The sequence below is a fragment of the Podarcis filfolensis genome (assembly GCF_964270895.1).
Source record: "Podarcis filfolensis genome assembly, chromosome: 17".
NCBI lineage: Eukaryota > Metazoa > Chordata > Lepidosauria > Squamata > Lacertidae > Podarcis > Podarcis filfolensis.
This window is the reverse complement of record NC_139621.1, coordinates 36,283,237-36,299,074: the sequence shown is the minus strand read 5'-3', so window position 1 is coordinate 36,299,074 and position 15,838 is coordinate 36,283,237. Positions and strand designations below refer to the sequence as shown.

At 45.0% G+C, this 15,838-nt stretch overlaps 1 protein-coding gene and 1 long non-coding RNA gene across 2 annotated transcripts in view; both read right to left on the bottom strand.

Annotated features, from left to right (window-relative positions):
- The window catches only part of CPLX1 (complexin 1), a 183,159-nt gene extending 169,622 nt beyond the window's left edge, over positions 1-13,537 (bottom strand). The window contains exon 1 of the mRNA XM_083594179.1: positions 13,526-13,537. The gene's annotated coding sequence lies outside the window, so the exon portion shown is untranslated. The remainder of the gene's footprint in view (positions 1-13,525) is intronic.
- LOC310753022 overlaps positions 1-15,838 on the bottom strand; it is a 225,682-nt gene that overhangs the window by 179,165 nt on the left and 30,679 nt on the right. The window lies entirely within an intron of this gene.

Genomic DNA, 15,838 nt, shown 5'->3' with positions numbered 1-15,838 from the left:
TACACTGACACTGACTTCATCTGACTTGCTTCATAGCCCATAACTCCCCAGAATACCCAGCAGCCACAATGCTGGGGAAGATGCTCAGGAACAATTGTGTCAACCACCTGTCTCATCTTGCCATCCCACAGTGAGAGCAGGGCCTTGACAGCATCATAATCTATTTCAACTGGAAAATCCTCCAGAGCAATTAGTTTCTGGATCTATCAGTTTCTGGATCATGCAACAAATATGGAGGAGGAGGAATTGCAGCCACCAAATCCCTATTTTTGGTCCATCACTCAGGGAACATCTATTCTACGGGACCTCTTCTCCTGGTATGCCCCAAAGAGGACCTTACGGTCTGCAAATAATAACATCCTGGAGATCCTGGGCCTTGGCCCCGGCCTGGTGGAATGCTCTGCCACAAGAGATCAGGGCCCTGTGGGATTTGACATCTTTCCGCAGGGCCTGTAAGACGGAGTTGTTCTGCCAGGCCTTTGGTCAGGGCTCAGCCTGACTCCCCTTCACTTTTTGCATAAGAACTAGCACGAAAGAGGCCTCCCAGCACTCTCACAGGCGCGTATAAGATCAGCATACACAGTGGGGCCTGATGAGCATTTAGTGTTCCTGTCAGGGAACTGCCATCGGAGCCAAGAGTGGAGGTAAGGCTCCCCAACGATGCAGGAGAAGGGACCAGCAGGGAGAGAGAGAACACTTCTTTTGGGGAAGGAAATCGGCGTGACACCAGGAAGAAAGGGGAGCAGGGAAGGACTTTGGAGACATGGCTCCAAGACTCTTCCACAGAGGCCAGTGGGGAGAGCCCAGGACCTCCGCTGGCCACGCCCACTCTGCGCAGAAGACTTCCGTGCAGGGAGGCTAGGCGGAGACTTGGCGTCAAAGAGCTTTTATGTTGGAAGAAGTTCAGGAAACGCCCACTGACGGATTCTGCCAGTGACTGACACAGCCACGGAGAAAGGTCTGTCCAGCCAGGGAAAAGTTTAGCCAGACAACGTTGCCTAGAGCAGCAGCCCCCTTACGCACGAGCAACCCCCAATTCCCTTTACAGTTCCCAACCCAAATCCTGCGGAAAGCCATCTAATTCAGATTGTAATTTTATCCTGACTTGTTTTTAAGAGGTGATTTAATTATTGTTTGATTTTATATCAATGTTTATATTTGATGTTAGCCGCCCTGAGCCCGGTCTTGGCTGGGGAGGGCGGGATACAAAAAAAGGTTGTTTATTATTATTATTAATGCAATTGCTGCCATCTCCTTCACCTTAAACGGCAGGGGACGGAGCGGCTTCTTTTTCAAATATTATTATGCTACTGTTTGTGTCCCTGACTGTAGTAGCATTAGGGGCATTTTAGAGATGAAAAAATATATATTGGTTGCCATTATAGCTGCTGTTTCACCACTCCCAATCTCTGGAATGAGGCTGCATCCAGATCACTTTGGGGATAAGAAAATGATCACTCATCCACTAAGAGTGGAGATTCATTGCTACTGCTGATGCTACCAGCAGAGGAATCAGAAAAATAAAGTTTCATAAGAAAACAGAAGACACCACCGTGACTCTCATCACCCCTGTCAGAGGTGAATTGGAGCGTATACTCTCCCCCAAAGTCAGAGAAATGGCCCCGAAATTCACAGCCCACAAACAGGGCTGCAGGGTGGGCATTTCAGTACAGTCCTAACAGTCCTTTGCAATCTATCATTGTAAAATAATATTTGAAAGTGTGCAGAGGGAATCAGATAAAGACATCAATGGATATTGGCAAATAAGTACCAGTATTTGGGAAATATTTCAGGAGTTATCTGAGATCAATGTTCACAAAGAAAGATTTCTCGGGGGGGGGGGTCATTGGAAGCACTTTAATCTGAGTTTCCTTAGTAAACTATAAGACCACATTAATGTCATAGAGATAATCCCTTCCATAAGGAATAAATGATTTTCACAACTCTTTTCCTTCCTTGCTTTCAAGTAAATGCTTACATCTCCATAGACTGGCATTTAGCATCAACTGGTACTTAAAGCCTTGCACTCATATTGAAACTTTGGCTCCATAAGCATTTTTCACAAGAACCCTCCCTACAGCAACAGACCACAAACTTCAACTATTAATGATAAGCAACTAATATTCTTTCTTTAATAAGCCAACCCATGCTGATAATGACAGGGGGTAGGGAGAAAGAGAGAGAATTTCCATTTACTGAAATGCAACTGATGACTTTCAAATCTCTCTCTCGACACCTTGATCAGTAGCACAGACAGCCTTTATATCCAGTGTTCAAGTCATTTCCCCTAACAACGACAAAAATACAACAACTTGGTCTCCTCTGGGTCCTAGCATCCCTCTGCCTCAACAGCTCCCACTCAGGTAGCTGATGGTCAGCTGTCTTGGTAAGGTAAAGAATCCTGGACAGTTATGTCAAGTCAAAGGCGACTATGGGATTGCAGAGCTCATCTTACTTTCAGGCCAAGGGAGCTGGCATTTGTCCACAGACAGCTTTCCAGGTCATGTGGCCAGCATGACTAAACTGCTTCTGGTGCAATAGAACATCATGATGGAAACCAGAGCGCATGGAAATGCCGTTTACCTTCTCGCCACAGCGGTACCTATTTATCTACTTGCACTGGTGTGCTTTCGAACTGCTAGGTTGGCAGGAGCTGGGACAAAGCAATGGGAACTCACTCCGTCATGGGGATTTGAACCGCCAACCTTCCGATCGGCAAGCCCAAGAGGCTCAGTGGTTTAGACCGCAGCAAGCATAAACAAAATCTTGCCCTTCAAGAAGGACATTTGGTGTGTTTTGGAATTAACCGGATTGAATAAATATAAATTAAATCACATTTACATGTAACAGTTGTTCAACGTGGCTGCTTTTCCCGAATGTCTGGTGCTGAAGATCACCTTGAAAGACTCTGTTCCCTTTTCTTTCTTTCTTCTGCCTAATGGTTTAGGTAATTTTCAGATGATCTCATCCATCATACAGGCCCTTTTCTCATATACCTCAAATCAAGCAGGCAATTCCAGATAAAAATAAGCATCTTTCCAGAAACGCCATGCCCTCAGACATCAGAACATCCATTTTTGTATTGTTTTTGCATGGATCCAATTTGCCTCCTGAAGCAAAGTGGAAGAGCACAAAATAATTCCATTTAAAGTTGGATGTGTGAGAGATGAGGAGGGAAGGGGTGAGCACCAGTTCACCCACAGTTAAGCTTCTTTCAGTGCACTTTTAAAATTAAGTTTGTTACATAATTGTCAACCAATGGACTTGTCATGCCTATAATCTAGAGATGGGTAAACGTATCAAATCTGCACTTTCTGAAACAATATGCAAATTGAAAGACTACCATCCTTTAAAATTCACACTTCTCTAAATTTTGCAATGTAGTTCTCCAGCCGAATAGTGTGTGATTATAAATGTAGAACAGCATCATTTGCAACCTGTCAAGGCCCACCAGCCATGTAAAATGGACCCAGAAGAGATTTGATATGCCTTCAGGTTTCTGTTACCTTCCTTAGATGACAAAACAACAGATGAGCTGTCATGCACCTGTAGGGTGGCCAGAGGAGGAGAAACCTCTTGTGGGAGAGGAAATTTCAGCCACTACAGTTTGTGGTGCAGCTGAAACTCCCTCTTGCAACGGCAGCCACACAGCTGTTGAAAGGACAGAAGCCCTGTCCTCTTTTGCACCTGGGCACTCGAAGAACCTGGCAGGTACAGAAGACTTGACTAGGCAGCTGTCTTCAGCTAGGCAAGCCATGCAGCTTGCAGTCAAATTTTAAACAAAAGAGAAACAGTGGGACAGGCTGAGATGTTTCTATGCTGGGAGGGAGGGAGTATAGCAGAGCCTTGTTGCGTTTCCTGCTTTTACTTCTTAGTCATTTACCCCATATGTGCCCATTCAACCACTTTGATTGGTGGAATTGGCCCTATTACAGAGGCCACACAATGCCCATTCCATATTTGTTAGAACTCAGGTCTTTTAGTGTGGCAGCACCTACACTTCTCCCTGCCTATTGACACCAGGCAAGCGCAAAAACAGGACCTGCACAGCAACTCATCTCCAGCGAATCTTTCCCCAATCAGGGCCATCTTTAGCATATGTGATGCCGGGGTGCAAAGATCCGCCCAGTGCCCCCAGATTTAGTTTAGCCACCCTAACTCAACTCAAACAGCAACTCAAAGTTGTTGAGCTGTTTTTGGGGGGGGGGGAATCGCTCACCTGTAACGACACAGCGGAAAAAGTTCCCTGCTTTTGTTCCCTGACTCGTCAGGAATATTTGACACTATGGAGTAATAGAGCGCCGGGGGGTGTGTGTGTCTTTCGCTCCATTGCTTTTCACTGCCGCCGATCGAGGGGGACCGGTATACTACAGTACATATACATTTGACGCCCCCCGGATTCGGCACCCGGGTGCACTGCACCCCTTGCACCCCCGGGTAAAGATGGCCCTGGCCCCACTGAAGCAGTTGTTGAGACTGAAGGTCCCTGTCTCCCCACAGCTGCCTAAGTCCCCTCCTTTCTGGGGATTTTCCCAAGCAATATGAGACTGTGCCTGTGCCTTCTCCTTCTCCTTTGCCCTCTTCATACCTCTCCTGGTTCTGGGAGACTAGAGGGGAGGGGAGCTTGTTGCAGCAGGAGGGGAAGAGACCTGTGCTTTTTCACCATTAAGACTCACCTCTGTCTCTTGACCTCCCTCCTCTCCTGCTTCCGATTCTGAACTTCTCTCTGCCCTAGACTTCCCCCCTTGGTAAGCCCTGTTATCTCTGCAGCTTCTGTCTGACCCTCCTCCTCCCAGTCTTCTCCCTCTGACTACTCATCATCGTCCCACCACTGATCCCCAGGCTATGAGCCATCTACCTTTGGGAGTTCCCCAGCTGGTTCCTCCCTCCATTCTTCTGCATCCAACCAGTCTGTGATACCTACCCAGAAGTTTGGAAAGTTGATGTGTGCTTTAATTTGTTTTTAGGTAAAGGTAAAGGGACCCCTGACCATTAGGTCCAGTCGTGGCCGACTCTGGGGTTCCAGCGCTCATCTCGCTTTATTGGCCAAGGGAGCCGGCGTACACCTTCCGGGTCATGTGGCAAGCATGACTAAGCCACTTCTGGCAAACCAGAGCAGCGCACGGAAATGCCATTTACCTTCCCGCCAAAGCGATACCTATTTATCTACTTGCACTTTGACGTGCTTTCAAACTACTAGGTTGGCAGGAGCAGGGACTGAGCAACGGGATCTCACCCTGTCACGGGGATTCGAACTGCCGACCTTCTGATCGGCAAGTCCTAGGCTCTGTGGTTTAACCCACAGTGCCACCCGCGCCCCTAATTTGTTTTTAGTCTGTCGTTATTTTAACTTTTTCCAATGTCTTATTGTTGCTATTTTTTGTGATAGTTGTATTGTTTTATCTCTCTTGCAAACTGTTGTTTTATCTTTCTAGTAAACTGTTTTGAGGCCTGTTGTTGTTTTACAATCAAGCAGTGGATACATTTTAGGACACAGCTGAATAAATTTACATTGCCATCCTACTTGCAATCCTACTTTATTTGTTGGTCACTGACATTGCAAACTACCAGAAGTAAGCCCCATTGAGCTCAGTGGGACTTATCCCTGGATAAGAATAGGATTTCAGTCTTAAAGGATGAGAGGAGCATCCCCTTCGTTGAGTAACAAGAAAGCCCTTTTTGTTACATATATAATTCTGCAAGTGTATATGATGAATTCTAATCACTCTACATTAAAAGTTTAGTCAAGTTCTAGAACTAGGACTGATTTGCCAGTCTGGTCTATGTAAGCAGGCTGAAACATAGAACAATAATCCCTTTGGACCTTAAAATAAATGAAGCTTTCTGCACCAGACCTCTCATTCTGCTATTGGTGGTGTATGTATGCCCTAGATAAGCAATTCTTAAAGTCTGTTGTTTTGTAGCTCTGTGTATGCAATTAGCTGGCCATCTGCATTCTAACCAATGGAGACCTGATATAGCCAGGTGGGCACGATTTCATTGCTGCTGGATCGTCCGAGAATATAACAAATCAAGTTGCTTTGCACTGCATATACAGACCGTGTTTAATATTTCCTGAGGCACTCTGCCCACAGATGGCCACGGTGATGGGATTTTATCTAAGGTTGGGGGGTTGTGGTTCTCGGTGTCCCTGTGAGGGCCAGCTCAAGAAATTTTGTTGCCTGAGGTACAGCAGCAAATGGCATCCTCTCTACATCAAGGTGCACATTTCCTTCCCGAACATTGGGACAGCAAGTGAAATATGACCAAGGCTCCAAATATGCATGACATTGGCTTGGGCTGAAGGTCATTCAGACCTGGGCTAATCTCTGGGGAAGCAAGGGAGGGACTAGCTTCCATCTCCAGAGCCAATTAGCTAATAAATGTCACTAATGACTAATCATAGGTTGCCACCCATTAGTTATGTTCATATTTCAGGAAATCTGCCCATAACAAGTGGGAAAACTCTCTCTCTCTCTCTCTCTCTCTCTCTCTCTCTGTGTGTGTGTGTGTGTGTGTGTGTGTGTACACACATCTCTCTCACACACACACCTACCTTCGGGATGGGGTAGAAATTGGGTTCACGTTTCAATTCAAACCTAACTAATCAATTCTTTCCAAAATCATGCAATAACCAAAACGCACCCATTCCTCAAAATTTACACCTCCAGATTTTGTGATGTGAGTCTCCAACCAAATAATATGTGCAAAAAATGCATATATTGGAGGGAAGTGTGCCTAAAAATGAATGTATCCTTGAAAATAATGTACATAAACACATTGTTGGGCAAAAATTGCTTACAACGAATGGCTCTTGGGGCAAATTGCATACAAAAAGTTATATTAGGGAAAACACCCAAAAAATGTGGATGAATTTTCACAATGACTTTTTTTAAAAAGGCAAATTGTTGCAGAAATGTGGAAACATGAGAAACTGAAATTGATAAATTCCTGAATCCCTGGTGTGCCTTCAGAAGAAGGCGAAACTCTGGCTGGAGCACTTTGGGGTTCTTTTCTAATTGCTTAACCTTCTCTCTTCTCTTTTGCTGACTTTGTCTCCTCAGCCCATAGGTTGCTGCACATAGAGAGTCTGCAGAAGCAATCCCAAAGCTTTCACACATTTCAGTGGACCAGGACCCTAGTCCCTCAGCAGGAAAATGTGTCACTTGGCCTGTGTCCTACTTTGATGATACCTTTTTGGCAGCTCTCCCTTTTAAGCTGATTGCTCGCAGTGTTTAATTATGAGGGATGTCACCGCTGGAGACCGATTTGCTGTTCTAATTAGAACAGCATTGTGTCGTGGGATCTTAATGGTTCTTGATATCAATCAAATGGAAAGTAAAATCACTGATGGCTACCTGCATGGCACAACAGGTACTTGGGTGAACAAAACACATTAATACTCACCTGGCCATTACTCACCTTTACACAATGGCATTTACGTAGACACTGGTACCTGTGACAAATTTTAGGTGGGTCCCGGGAGGGTGGAAACAGAAGAGGCACATAAGGGGAGAACAAATGAGAGGCCCATCAGAGAAGGCAACAGAGATGCTTCCTTCCACCCTTAGAAGGTCAGCGGAAGAAAGCATGGGGTTTACAAAATGCAGGTACACAAACATCACACCTAATGCATTCTATCTAGAAGGTTAAATGCAATTAATATTGAGAAAGTTAGAGCAAAATCTGTATCTATATTTAATATTCAATCAAAGATCACAATTTTTGCATCATTGTGGGTGTACAGTCAAACCTTGGTTGTCAAACTTAATCCGTTCCGGAAGCCCATTTAGCTTCTGAAATGTCCAACAACCAAGGCACGGCTTCTGAGTGGCTCCAGGATCTTCCTGCACTCAAGCAGAAGCCATGTCAGACGTTCAGCTTCTGAAAACCGTTCAAAAACCAGAACACTTACTTCTGGGTTTTCAGCGTTAGGCAGCCGAAACGTACAGTAATGTAGATGTTCAGGAGCCGAGGTGTGACTGTATCAGTTATGGTGCTTGACTCCATTCATGGGGAAAGGGGGAACAGATGAGAACCTACAAAAGGAAAGGAGGGGGAAGAACACACCAGAGGATGATAAAAATGGGTGGATGTTTTCCTAGCTAGGGATGCCTCCCTTCCCCTGTTTGTATTTCCCATCTAGTCCCACCATCAATCATGTGAATGGGAAGCAACCTGTCCTGAAGATGGATGAGCAATGGCACATGCACAGCTGTGAATATGTAGGAAAACAATTCCTTCAGCCTGTCTTTTTCCTAAATAGACAACAAGGAGAGAGTGATGGGAAGAAGCCCCCACTTGGTTTTGACAGAGGGAGGAGAATGGTACGCAGGCCTGGCCAGGACAGCTTTCCTGTTATAGCTTCTGGACTTGACAAGGCATCTGACCCTCACCTGAGCCTTCTCCAGCTGAGGAATCACACACACCCTCCCTGACTTAATGAGCCCCATGTGGGCTGTGGGTCCTTTCCTGCCTTCCCGCAGAACTGACAGCTGTAAGTTCTGGAATCCTGAGATCCCATCCCATTTTGCCACTTAAGGCAAAACAGGAAGTGCCACCCTGTTCTGCCACACCACCACCACCAGTGGGGCACTCACCACCACTGAGCCACCTGCCGGAGGAACTGCTGCTGTACCACCAGCTATGTCACCTCCACACCTGGTGGAGAAGCAATGCTGGCATTGGTCCCTGAAAGAGCTTGCAAGATCTCTTCCAAATCTCTGGAGATATTTTGCTCTCCTAGACATCTTGCAAGACTTTGATGAGATCTCGCAAGATCTTGCAGGAAATCAGCAGGAAATCAGCTGTTTTCCTGAAACACACACCTTTATTTATTTTTTTAGTTTCTCAATCTACCAGATTTGCACAAAACAGCAGGTGTGTGTGTGTGTGTGTGTGTGTGTGTGTGTGTGTGTGTGTGTTACTCCAAGCCAGGAAAGCTGAGATCCTTGGGTATTTGTTTACATACACCCTGTGATCTACCATGTGCACATACACCTTTTGCGATCTACCATGCTTGCACAAAAGTGCAGTCCAAGAATAAAAATAAGCAATGCCTCACTCCAAACAAGGTAAGGATTGGGAGTTATTCACATGGAAGGCTGCCTGTCACTTCAATTCCACTCAGGCCTGGCCAGGATGCAGGCCATCTTGCAAGACTTTGATGAGATCTCACAAAATCTTGCAGGAAATTAGTAAGGAAATCTGATTCACTCCAAAGCGGTGCCAAATGCCAGCAAAAGGCCATCTGCAACATTTACCAGTGAAAACCCCATGTTTCCAAGCGCCCAACAAAATCAGCTTTCAGCGCCGTAACCCACGGGGTCACGATTTTGCCGAAAAACTGATGTCATCCAATTCGCTCCAAAATGGCACAAAACACCAGCAAAAGGCCACCTGCAATGTTTGGCGGTGAAAACCCCACATTTTCCTGCAACCCAAAAAATGAGGCTTTGGTGCCATAACCCACAGGGTCACGGTTTCGCCAAAAACCTGATGTCATCTTATTTACTCTAAAGTGGTGCCAAACGCTACCCAAATTCCCCCTGCAATGTTTGGCAGTCAAAACCCCATGGAGCCTACCTCATGTTGCTGTATTTAGTTTCTTTCATTATTTTGTTCAAGTGCAACCTGTGTTCATCTGTAGCACAAAAGGCTTGGACACAGAGGCTTCAAGATTATAGCAGACCTGCCAAAGAAAGGTTTGGTGAGGGGAATGGAAATTAAATATTGTAAAGTTGCCCTAAATAGTGAAATATGTGAACATAGTTTGTTGGAGAAGGAAACAAGACCTTCTATTCCCAAGCAAAGCCAGAAAAGTTCAACAGAGCCATGGCAACTTATTCACACTGATATATGTGGTTCAGTTCAACTGATGTCTCATGGGGAAAAAACAACAAAATGGGGAAATAACTTTTCTGCTAGTATATGTTGATAATATAATTTTGGTTATTGAGAACAAACAAGATTATACAAAAATTGTTGAGTGTTTAAATTAGAACGTTTTGAGAATTGACATGCTAGATTAAAATTGATGAATTCAAATTGGGCACATTGAGAAGGGGATTGTAAGAGAAACACTGGGGCCTAATTTGAATAGTAGAGTGCCTGGTATCTGGTGGGTAATCTCATCCTTTATTTCCACACTGTGGCTCCAGACCAAATCATCTGTCAGGAGAGCTATGGCCTGGCAAGGACACAGGCTTGGCCAGGACGGCTTTCCTGTGATTGTTTCTGGGCTTGATGAGGCATCTGACCCTCACCTGAGCCTTCTCCAGCTGGAGTTCACAACCACAATAGGTGATGAGAAGGTCTCTAGATATGCTGCACAGAAAGTGGGGGAAGGAGGTAGATAAAAGGAGCAGGTGCAATGAAAGGAGCAGGCAAGAGAAGTCGCAGCTGCTTTTGTCTCCTGCCTCATCCTTGGATTAAGCTAGCAGCCAGTGAGGTTGCAACCCAGCATCCCTCAAAAGGAAATGAGAAAATCCGCTAAAGCTGGAACTTATTCATAAATATGCAAAAATTCAATTGCTATTCATAATTCAAAATTGGAAAGCAAAATTTGCCTTGAGATTAGACTGCTTTAGACTCATTGGCAACATAATTTGATGCTTGACAAACGATCTCATATGCTGTCAGAGTCCATCAGAAGCTCAGTGCTGCTGCCTGTCATGTATCAAATGCCCTCAGACACTAAAGCACATTGCATGCCAACTATCCGATACCGTTAAGTACAGAAAGCAAAGGTTATAACAAAAAAGGTTCAGAAAATACCTGAGTGTTTAGCAAATACTCAGCACCAAAGTTTGCAGAGGATTTTGAAAAGCAAATTGGTTTGAGTTCTGGATCTGTAAACAATCAAAAACAGAAATCTTATGCCCAGAGAGGACACAGTGGGGGGAAATACATCAGATGCATCTCTGCAAAACCACAAAGTACCCAGCTTTATCCAAAAACCCATACAAAGTGGTTCACCTCCAGCAGCACTTGCAAATTTCACTTTTCTGAGCTTCAGTAAAACTTAGTGATGCACCTGTGCCCAAAATGTCACAGTAGTGATATGTTTTCCCCATGACACAGCAGTCTGTTTGTTTCTGCTTGGATCGACGTAAAATGCCCTACATTTTGAGTTCTTTTTAAGTCGTCGCTTTGAACAAATGCCACGGTAGGGGAGAGGTCTTTTGAAAAAAAAAGATGGATTTATCATAAGGCGTGCACACACACACGCTTCCCTTCTTCATCTATATGCAGTGTAATGTAATGAAAAAGGAAGGAAAATTTAGTCTATTTAAATCAGCATTCTGCTGCCTGCACAGACGAGACATTCTGGTTAGATTTCAGATTGAGACATGCTACGCCAAGCTTGGAGGTAGCAAAAAGTAATAATAAAACTAACAATGACCCTTTGTCATTGGAAAACTCGGCCCTCCAGATGTTTTGAGACTACAACTCCCATCATCCCTAGCTAACAGGACCAGTGGGCAGGGATGATGGGAGTTGTAGTCCCAAAACATCTAGAGGGCTGAGTTTGCTTATGCCTGAGCTAGCCGCTCAGGTACCCAAGGGTGGGGCAGGGTGCACTGCATGGAGCCTCTGCAAAGTTCACTGCTGCCTGTGGGAATGTTGAGGGTGTCAGAAAAGGATATATTTACAGTGGTACCTCGGGTTACATACACTTCAGGTTACATACGCTTCAGGTTACAGACCACGCTAATCCAGAAATATTACCTCAGGTTAAGAACTTTGCTTCAGGATGAGAACAGAAATCATGCGGTAGCAGCGGGAGGCCCCATTAGCTAAAGTGGTACCTCAGGTTAAGAACTTTGCTTCAGGATGAGAACAGAAATCATGCGGTGGCAGCGGGAGGCCCCATTAGCTAAAGTGGTACCTCAGGTTAAGAACAGTTTCAGGTTAAGAACAGACCTCCAGAACGAATTAAGTTCTTACCCGAGGTACCACTGTATTATTAATATCCTTCCTAACTTGCACTAGCAAGTTCCTTTACTTAGCAGAGTAAGTTTACACAGCAGAAAACGAGTTGCAAACTCGTGTGAGTTTCTTAAGACAATATGCAATGCAATCTGGCTTGTCACAGTAGTGATATTTAATAAATAAAATAATAATGGTTACTTTCCTGGACCCTGGCTACAGGATGCATCTGTAATGTCAAAGGACCTTTCTCTCTGAAGACTGAGAGAAACAAAGAACAAAAATGCTTTCTGTCCTAAAGACACATTATGCTCGAAAATGTAACCTATTTTCCAGATGCACTCTGCTAGCTGCTACCATGCATCAGACGTCCAAATACAGCTTAGATGTCTGGACACCTTTAGGACTGCAAAGAAAGAAAAGTCCAAGCATGTTGTTTTTATGGAACCTGGTTTGTTTTGAAGGCTTATCTGATAAACAAGGGAGAATTTGTTAACCAAAATGTAATCAAAGTGCAATGCCCTCTCTCTCTCTTCCTCTCTCCCCACTGCCATCACAGCTGATTGCTGGGGAATAAATAGAAACAGCATCTTTTTTTCTAATCAGCCTGCAAGTCTTGGCTGATTTTTCACTGATTCTTGGAGAAATCACAATCAATCACTTTTCATTGTGATGTCAGAAATGCTTCGCTGTGGTGGCAGGAAGAGGAAGAGGATGCCTGAGGATGTAAACAGTGTTAACTTCAGCAGAGAAACTTTTAATAGGTCATCTGGCTGCTCACAGACAGAAGAGGAGCAGGAACGTCAATTTAAGAGAGGCAGGTGGATGAGTTCATTGAACCACCATCACCATGTTTTAGAGCTCATGTGATTTGTCTTCTTCTTTAAGAGCACCAGAAACTTCGGTTTAAGCCATTTCAGCGGATTAAAGCACCCTACCTCAACAAATCCACCTTTTAAATAAATAAATTGACTTTTTGCCGTTAGGAGAGCAAAGGAGGAAATTCACTGAAAAGCATGGGCTAAACAAACAAATAACAAGAAGACATATAAAACACCCCACAAGTAAATTGGGACATTTTGGTCAACCTGCTTCTGGCGAACCAGAGCAGCGCACGGAAACGCCATTTACCTTCCTGCCAGAGCAGTACCTATTTATCTACTTGCACTTTGACGTGCTTTTGAACTGCTAGGCAGTGGCGTAGCGTGGGGGGTGCAGGGGGGGCCGGCCGCACCGGGCGCAACATCTGGGGGTTAGGGTTAGGGGGCGCAAATCCACGGGTTAGGGGGCGCAAATCCACGGGTTAGGGGGCGCAAATCCACGGGTTAGGGGGTGCAAATTACTTGCCTTGCCCCGGGTGCTGACAACCCACGCTACGCCACTGCTGCTAGGTTGGCAGGAGCTGGGACTGAGCAACGGGAGCTCACCCCGTCGCGGGGATTCAAACCGCCAACCTTCTGATCGGCAAGTCCTAGGCTCTGTGGTTTAACCCACAGCACCACCCACGTCCCTACATGTCAGGTGCTAAATGCTGCTAATCACAGCAGGTGTCTTCACAAGGCTGGGGATGCCCACAGCAATCAGAGTGTGTCTTTCTTTGCAGCGTTGAGATGCTCTCAAGTGCTGGCCAAGGCACCCCAGTCCCCATCCCCATCCCACATAAGCTCCACATTATTATCGACTGCACACCCCAGCTCACTGAATAGTCTAATGAAGGACTTCAGAAATATGAAGTGCCCACTCACACAAATGTCCTTTCAGAATCTCATTCACGCAGAATGCTTCTACCTGGTCAGCTGGTGAATAGAGATGAAATAAATGTGGGGAATATGGGAAAGCAAATTGCCTTTCTGTTGTTGTGGGAAAGTTTTCTGAACATAGCATTAAGTTTCTGCACAGATGGAGGAGAAATCCACAGAGCGTACTCACCTGATTTGGTCCAGGTGGAGCATGACCTGGAGCAGATAATGAGCCCGTTTTAGATTTTGCTGTCCTCTGTCTCTCATTAAGAGGTGATCTGAGGCCTTCAGTGCTGCCCATTCTTTTTTCAATAAAAGTTTTCCTTTTATAGTACTCTAGAGGAAGTCACCCAGTTGCTCACAGCCGGGGCAGCTAGGGTACGGGTCTCCTTGCTGCCATGTGCTTTGAATAGAATAGGGCATGTGCCTCTAAGTGTGATGATATTTGATGGCATTATGTCCTGCTCAAAGGGAACTGCAGGGATGACTGTTGAAGTAAGGGTAGCAAAATCACAGCTAGGAAGTTCAAATAATATAAATGACTGACACCCTTATTGGGAATTAAACCAATGTCCAGACATTAACATTCAAAAACTTTACTTGCAGAAACTTATACAGTGGTACCTCGGGTTACAGACGCTTCAGGTTACAGACTCCGCTAACCCAGAAATAGTACCTCGGGTTAAGAACTTTGCTTCAGGATGGGAACAGAAATCGTATGGTGGCGGCGCAGTGGCAGTGGGAGGCCACATTAGCTAAAGTGGTACCTCAAATTAAGAACAGTTTCAGGTTAAGAACAGACCTCCAGAAGTTCTTAACCCGAGGTACCACTGTAGTTACAGATGAATAATATTAACAGTTACATGATTCTCCAAGCATGGACCTACTGTCTCTTCTTCCAACTTCCAATAACTGTATTTTTCTCCCTTTCTAGAGCTCAGCATTCAACCTTCTGTATCAACAAAGGTCCGTATAGTAAAAGCTCTGGTTTTCCCAGTAGTGATGTATGAAAGTGAAAGCTGGACCATAAAGAAAGCTGATCACCGAAGAATTGATGCTTTTGAATTATGGTGCTGGAGGAGACTCTTGAGAGTCCCATGGACTGCAAGAAGATCAAACCTATCCATTCTGAAGGAAATCGGCCCTGAGTGCTCACTGGAAGGACAGATCCTGAAGCTGAGGCTCCAATACTTTGGCCACCTCATGAGAAGAGAAGACTCCCTGGAAAAGACCCTGATGTTGGGAAAGATGGAGGGCACAAGGAGAAGGGGACGACAGAGGATGAGATGGTTGGACAGTGTTCTCGAACCTACCAGGATGAGTTTGACCAAACTGCGGGAGGCAGTGGAAGACAGGAGTGCCTGGCGTGCTCTGCTCCATGGGGTCACGAAGAGTTGGACACAACTAAACGACTAAACAACAGCAACATCTCAGTTAGGCCATACCTTGCAGCTCCTATGAGAGATTTCCACTTTTACCTTCTCCTGCAACTTTGCTTTCTTTCTTTCAAGCAGAGAAGAAGCACTCCCAACACTCTATTCAACTTAACAGTGTTCACAGTGGATTCTAAAACACGGTCATCTTGCCTCACATAAAATGGAGTCTCTTCTTCACTAGATACCTCCCATGTGACCAATGTTAGCCAATCACGATTTCACCCTGGTTTACCTCATCATTTGCCCCACACATAGTGCCAATGCACACCACTGGTAAATACATCCTTATAGAAAAGACAGCACAACTGGTGATCCTCCCTAAGCCAAATAGTGCTCAGATACCATGTATGGTGGCCCACCGGGGACAAATCATTTGAGTACCTGACAGCCTGACATATACATATGCCTGGTGGTCTGCATTTGACTTGGTGGGTCACCACTTTTAGAGGCTTGTTATAGCAGGAAGAGCAGAAATCTAAGGACCATTGTGCGATCTCTGGATTTGCGGATCTGTACAAGTTATCTCATAAATCCATTCATTCTGTCCCTGGAATACTGTCCCATCATAGTTATTGGTTCTTTCTATGTGATAGCCTGATCTTCAGGGACAGGAGAGCATCATCGGCTACAACGTCATCTTTTTATGCAGTCAGATAAAAAACAAAATTCTTTGTTTTCACTATGAAACATCTCTAAAACTCAGAACAGAACATCAAAAAACAAACACGTGCT